The 7609-nt window shown below is 45.1% G+C and overlaps 1 pseudogene; it reads left to right on the top strand.

The window, feature by feature from the left end:
• The first annotated feature begins 2472 nt into the window (after window positions 1–2472).
• LOC136480135 (uncharacterized) lies at window positions 2473–7082 on the top strand (annotated as a pseudogene).
• The last annotated feature ends 527 nt before the right edge of the window (window positions 7083–7609 follow it).

Genomic DNA, 7609 nt, shown 5'->3' with positions numbered 1-7609 from the left:
CGGGCGTGCTCTACCTCCTCCCCGGAGCGTCGCCTCGGGCGAGCACGGCCGCCTCGACGGAGCCCCGGCGGCGAGCAGCACCAGCTCCGGTCCCGCTCAGCCTCCATCCGCCCGCTCAGCCACTTCGCCTCGATCCGCCGGAGCTTAACGCCAGAGGGGAAGGCCCGGCGAAGGTCGCTGCCGGAGGGGAAGGCGCGGACTCTGCCAGCCGCGGCTCCGCCGGCCGCGGGAGTGAGCTCCACCAAGCGCGGCTCCGCGGGCCGTGGGAGCGAGCTCCGCGCGGCTTGGGGCCAGAGCCGCCGATGCCTCCACGTCGTCGAGGAAGCAAGGGCCGGGCGCTGTGGCCGCTGGCAGCTTGGGGCCATGGCTTGCGCCTCCGTCGGCTGCTTCGTCGCCTCATTCCTCATCAGCTAGTTGTGCCTCCCCAGCGCTTGCGCATCCGTCGTTGCTTCGTCGCCTCCTTCCCCTCAGCAGCAAGCAGTCGAGCCTCCCAGCACTGTAGAGATGGATTGCAATTTGCAAGTGTTAATTTCTAGTACTGGTGTGCTTCAAACTACTAAGTGATTATTGGTTTGCATCCACAGGGGTTGATTTCCTTGCTGTCCGGATAATTAATTTGTTTTCTTTAGAAAATAGGTTTGCCTAGTGTATTTTGAAAAATACTCGGCAAACCAATTTTTTTTACCGAGTGTCAAATTTGACACTCGGCAAACTATTTGCCGAGTGCGCGATAAAAAACACTCGGCAAATAGCTGTTTGTCGACACACAGATGCCGTGTGTTGTATGCCGAGTGTTACACTCCGCAAAGCAGTTGCCGAGTGTTTTTGGACCTTTGCCGAGTGCCCCTGGCACTCGGCAAAACTACTGTATCCCGTAGTGGCTTTTAAAGTGGAAAATCCTCATTTTGGGCGCACAAAGATTTTAGTAGTGAATCTTAGACCATATTGTTCCAAGATCATAGAAAACTGCACGCTGAATGCCAGTTAAATTTTTAGTAGTGCATGTATGTGTCATAATGTAATCGTGATGCATATGACATGATATATCACACGAGATTAAATATAAAAGCATCAAACCATTATAAAAGTTCCACAAACTTAAGCATGCATGATCCGTATGTAGATTAATATAAAATCACACATATGACACGCAACACTTTTCTCAACTCCACTAATCACTAAGATAGAATATATTATAAGATAAGGCTCATGTCTCAAGATACATCAACGAAGCTCAAAGCCATGTCTCTCACGTGATACAAACATAAAGCACACATATCTAGCTCTCATCCAACATAAGATACAAATATAAAGCTCATGTTAATCCTATTATAACATGTTGTCTAACACATCTTTAACATACAATACATGTTAGTCCTAACCATATGTTGTCATCTCAATCACCAAAACTAAAAGATATGATCATGGGCACATGATTATTCTTTACAAATCCTCTAGGGTCCAATTGCTATGGTGTTATGCCCATTTAGGTTTTAGCTTCTCTTCTTAATATAATTGGCAGCTCTCTTGCTTATTCGTTGAAGGTAAAATTATGATGTGGTTTCACATTCAATGATGTGGATGATGCATCTGTTCCCACTTTCACCACTGTGAGGACAGAGATTTCGACATTCTTGTCTTATGTAAAGCATTTTTTTAAGAATATATTCCATTCAGCCAGCTGGTGTAGAATTACTTGTGTAGTGTGGCAAGCCCTTGTGCGGAAGGTATGAACATGGAAATTAAAGTTCTTTTTGTATTAGTAAAGCCTCCAGTTAGTTGTTCTAGTGTATATCAGACGTGTTAAGAAAAGGTACCAATGGTTGCTTGCCATCATCATCATCATCATTTATTTATTAGCATCTTACTTACAAGCTAGCGTCTATAGTACACAGGACCCCTCGATTCCATTGATCTGATCAGGCGCAAGCATATATAATAATAGAGACCCGAACCACTTCGATATCTACATACAAGGGGTGTGATGATATATATATCGGATTAACAAATTACCCCTCCCCCTCCAATAATTAAATTCCTAATCTCAAGATCCACCACCGATCGAGTCACTTAAGCAAGTGTCTACCACTCAAATATAACTATATATATACAAATAATGATCCCGGCTGGGCTGATGATGCCTTGTGTCTGAACATTTCCCTAGCTACCAGTGTGTATCGGACCCTAGTTAAGTTTCTTTGTTTAAAAGCTGTGCTGATGCCTTGAGTCACAGAAAAACAAGGCTTGTAAAACAAAAAGAGACATGTGCATCTTACAAAAAAAGCGGCATGCACTCAAGAACAAGTACCACAACACGGCAGGCACAGCTAGTAGCTCGGAGCACGTGTGACAGAAGCCGTCAGCAGATACCTCCTAGTAGTATATAGAGGGGAGGAATGGAGCAGCTAAATAGACATCATCGATGTCCCGAAACAGCAAGCAGCACTAGAGAGCTGAGAGTTGAGAGCGGCCATGAGCTTCGAGGCAGCCGTGCTATGGTGGGAGGACTGGCAGCTGCGGCTGCTCGTCCTGGCCAGCCTCTTCTTCCAGTACTTCCTCTTCGCCGCCGCCGTCGTCCGCAAGCTCCGCGTCTGCACTGGTTCAGGGCCCTCATCTGGCTGGCCTACCAGGGCGGCGACGTCGTGGCCATCTACGCCCTGGCCACCCTCTTCAACCAGCACAAGGAGGAGGCGCTGGCCAGGAACCCGGCGAACACTCACCTGGACACGCTGTGGGCGCCCGTCCTGCTGCTGCACCTCGGCGGCCAGGACGGCATTACAGCCTACAGCATCGAGGACAACGAGAACTGGAGACGGTACCTCTTGCTTGCGGTGTGGCTGGTTAGTGCAGTGCAGCAGCCATATATGTTACATTCACGACCATATATTTTGTCTTTCAGCTGAATTAGTATTTTACTCTAAATATCTAGTGGCGAAATAAAGGTATTTTGCATTGGATAATTCAAGTGTACAGGTCACTGAAACTGGACAAACTTCATTATATTATTCTTTAGCTTGCTTCCTTTTTATTGCTCACTAATAAAACATAGTTTAAAGGAGTAGTAGTCAAATGTTTTCTTCAGAGGCTGCAATTCTTCCACTTGCCAGGATATAAGTACTCCCTTTGTCCATCAATGTAAGGTGTATTTGCTTAGATAATATTAAATTTTACATTTTTTTCTAATAACTAGTTAAGTTATTATGTGCTTTGTTTAAAAAAAAAGTTATTATGTGCTTTGCTCCAATACAATAATATCCAAAAAATACTTTTAAGACAATGTTTATCTTGTAGCTATTGACAATATGGTTAAAGAGAAACCCATGGTCAAATTTTACTGTTGCTGACTTTGTCATTATAAATATGATAGATTTAATTGTGCATCGACCAAGATTAGGCATTAAAAATTTAGTGCACAAGCCTCGTCATTTTGGAAACATATGAACAGAGATATCATCAGTTCAAACACTTCTTTTCTTTGTGAGACTTATCCTTTTAGTTTTGTGCATCCTTTTATTGTTTATTTGTGATTTGTTAGAATTTATTTTTTCACAGGTAAGTGTATAGGTGTGCATACTGCATATACAGATATATGAAATGAATCTTAAATATTACTCCCACTATTGCAAATTATAAGTTGTTTTGGATTTTCTAGGTACATATAACTTTTGTTGTGTATCTAGACATAGTATATATCTTGGTGCATAACAAAACTACCAAGCTCTGACTTATAATTTGGAACGAATGATGGAGTAGTTGTAACACATACTAAACTTTGAGGTCATGTACACACAAAATAGTGACCGTGCACAAGAGGTGGATGTTAAGAGAACCATTTATTGGAGTTTTTTTACTTATTATCTTTATAATACTAATAGTGAGTTTATAAGTAGAGGTGTTTAGATTAACTTTCTATAATGGCGGCCATAGAGGCAATTTATATGTATGTATCGGGGTACTTTGGGTTAACTTTTTCATAATGAAATTGGAGGGTAATATATACTAGTTATGGGGGTACCCGGTATCACTGATAAACTTTTTTATAATGGCAATGGTGGTTTCTTTTTTTTTCAATGTGGTAATTCTGGGCCTTGTTGATCAAAGATACTTTGAATCTTAAATTACATGCATGCATTATTAAAGAAAGAAAAGAAAGAAGCATATTCATAACCGGAGGAAGTATATTGACTCGCATTTGCCCATGTCTCAGGCCGCACTTTCAAATAAGAACCCAGTAATACCACATTTATATGGTACTCTATCCGGTTCAGTTTATCAGTCATAATTTGATATAGCATGGTTTTTCAAATTATGTTTTACCATTTATTTACTTTATATTATAATGTTTATGTTTGTAATTTAAGATTATTGGAAAGTAAATTTTCTTACAAAACTAAATGTATCAAGTTTATATTACAAATTTAAAACAGTTAAAAATTGTTAACTAAGCAATTAGTAAAATATCTCGTAAAGTTCGAACCTAGATACAATGTGTGCGCCTTATAAACTCGCCTGCACGAAGTATAATAATCTGAAAATTTTTAGAATATAATAAGTGTTGACTAAAGATCAAGTTTTAATCTCAAGCTAATGCGCGCTTTGTTATATATTAGAAAAAATGTAAAAGACAGGATAGTCGGAGGAAGCATACATATGACTCGCATTATTTGCCCATGCATGCATGTCCCAGATCACCGTGGCCGTCTACGTTTTCCGCATGTCATGGTGGTCTGGCGACATGATCATCCTGCTGCGAGCAGCGATCCTGCTCTTCGTCCCCGGCATCCTCAAGTGCCTGGAGAAGCCATGGGCTCTCAATAACGCGACGGTGACGAGCATCATGAACTCCTCCGATCCACGGCTGGAACGAACCCTCGACGAAGACGACGGGCTGCAGAAGGACATCTACTCGCAGGAGAAGTATGTGCTGGCCGCAGCAAAAAGTCCGTCGCCAAGTTCGAGTCCCAGCCTCTGGAGCACTTCGAGGACGAGGTGGCCGACCAGCCGTACCACCTATTCGTGAACCTCGGCCACCCCTACTCCATCCGGCTGCGGAACCTGCAGCTCGTGGCGCCGCGCAACGTGAGAGCCGACGTGCACAGCCTGGTGCGCTCGTCCCTGTCCAAGGCTTTCGACCGCCTCTACACCAAGCACAAGGCGAGCTTCGGCGGCCTGCAGCGCGCCGCCGTCGCGCTGGTGACGTTCGTGGTCATCGGCCGGCCTGTTCCAGAGGAGCCACCGCGGCGTGTACGACCGCGCCGACGTCGTCGTCACCTACGTGCTGCTCTGCTGCACCGCCGCGCTGGAGTTCGTCTCGGCGTGCCTGGTGCTGGGGTCGGGCCTGCCGCGGCCTGACGACCAGCTCGCGCAGTACAACCCAGGGTTTACAATACCGGTAAGAAAAAAAATTCGGTCCCCAACCATAAATACGAAATTTCGAAAATATCAGTTCAAATTTAAATAAATTTAAATTGAGTTTTAAACAAATTTGGCATCATTTCACTAGAAAAACTCTATAATCCATCATCCATCATAAATTTATATAACATCGATGAAATAACATAATATATCACAGAAGTAGAGCCGCGGTAATACAGTGTGCTGACGGTGGGGGAGCTGCATATACTAGTGCCGTTCAATGTGTGAGTGAGAAAATTAAATAAATTTGAAGAAATTTAGGGCTTTGATAAGACTAGATATATGGAGGGTCATTTTAGTGTGATTTGGTGTAATTTTAGAATGAAAAATGAATTTAACCGAAAAATTTTGACCAATACAAAAAAAATTTCGGACCTCAGCAAAAAAGGCGATATTTCGGAAATTTCGACGATATTTCGCCGAAATTGTAAACCCTCAACCTCGCCGGCTACCTCACCCGCAACCAGAAGCACCCGCGGTTCTGGGCGCTGGCGCGCCTGCTGGGCGCCAGGCTCCAGCTGGACCGGCTCTGGTGCACGGCGCCGCCCCAGCCGTCCCTCGGCACCACGTCTACGACCACGTCATTGGCGGGTGGAAGGATTACACAGCGAAATCTGAGTACAACGCCGCCGGCGAATGGAAGAAGACAACAAGCGATGTGGGAGCCTAGCGGCGGTTCAACGACAGCCGCAGCCAGCGGACACTGGACAGGGAGGGATGCCGCGGCCGGAGGGCCATCGATTAGAGCATGCGGATGCCCTTCGACGACAGCGTCCTGCTCTGGCACCTCGCCACGGAGTTCTGCTACTTCGACCACGTGGACACCGGCCACGACGCCACCCGCCACAGCAGGATGGTGTCCAACTACATGGCGTATCTGCTGGTTGTCGAGCCGGAGATGCTGATCACCGGCGCCAGGCGCAGGCTCTTCGGGGCCGCCTACGCCGAGCTCAGGAAAATGCTCAAGCCGCCGCCGGAGGATGAGCTAGAGGTAGAGCTAGAGCCGACGGAGAAGAAGGCGCCTCCACCAAGGGCCAAGAACGAGATTGTGCGGAAGGTGATCCAGGAAGTGAAGAGCACCATGGGTCTCGGTTCAGAAAATGTTGTTTACATGGCCTGGGCGGTCTCCCACGAGCTCAAGGAATTCGCCAAGAAGAAGAAACAGGAGTTCATCAGTGAACTGAAGGAGAGGGAGGGCAAGAGGAAGGAGGTCATGAGGGTCCTGCGCTGTACCAAGGAGAAGGCAGACGAAATCATTCAAGTTAATAAGAACAAGGCACAAAAATTCGTTGAGATCAACATGGCAGAGCAACTCATGGCGGCCATGAAAAATGCCAAAGAGAAGGCAGAGAAGTTCATCGACGAGGTGAAAAAGGTGGAGGAGAAGATCAAATTAAACAAACCAAGGAGAAGAAGATCACGGACCTCTTGAACTTTGCCAACAAGAAGGCAGACATGTTCATCAGCAAGAAGGGAAAAAACCCGCGGACGAGGCATGTGGCAGGTCCAGGACCATGGAGGAAGAGCAGGCGATGGTGGTCGCGGTCGAGGAATTCTCCAAGCAGGCAGGGGAGGTCATCCGGCAGGAGGAAGAGGAGGATCGGAGGCTCGGGGACCTCATGCAAATGAATCTTATAACCAACAGGGCCGAGCTGCTAATGATTTGAGGATCGGAGGCTCGGGGACCTCATGTCCTATGTGTCCTAAATATTTAATAACGTCATCACTGTTTAGTTTGAATACCCAATAAATGTATTATACACATTTGATATTCAATAAATAAAGTGTGTATTCTATATATCATCAAAGAGTTTCATATAAAATTCTTTATTTATATATAGTTTCTACGGGGGTTAATCTGATGGAGGAGGAATTATGCCTAGTGGACAGTGGTACCACTAATTCTATACTTAGAGAAACAAAGTATTTCCAAACTCTTACAAAAAGACAAGGAAATGTTTTGACAATCGTCGGGCGCGATGCTACAATAGTTGACTCTGGTCGTGCCACTATTGTACTCCCCATGGGTACCCAAATTACAATTGAGGATGCATTATTGTATCCCGATTCAAAGCGTACCTTGTTAAGTTATAGAGATATCTGTCAAAATGGTTTTCATATAGAAACCCGTGATGACAATAATGAAGAAATTCTCCTTGTTACTAAAAATAGCAGACATGGCAAATGAATTGTT

The sequence above is a fragment of the Miscanthus floridulus genome, chromosome 9, assembly GCF_019320115.1.
Source record: "Miscanthus floridulus cultivar M001 chromosome 9, ASM1932011v1, whole genome shotgun sequence".
In the NCBI taxonomy this organism is placed as follows: domain Eukaryota; kingdom Viridiplantae; phylum Streptophyta; class Magnoliopsida; order Poales; family Poaceae; genus Miscanthus; species Miscanthus floridulus.
This window is presented reverse-complemented; position numbering and strand designations above follow the sequence as displayed.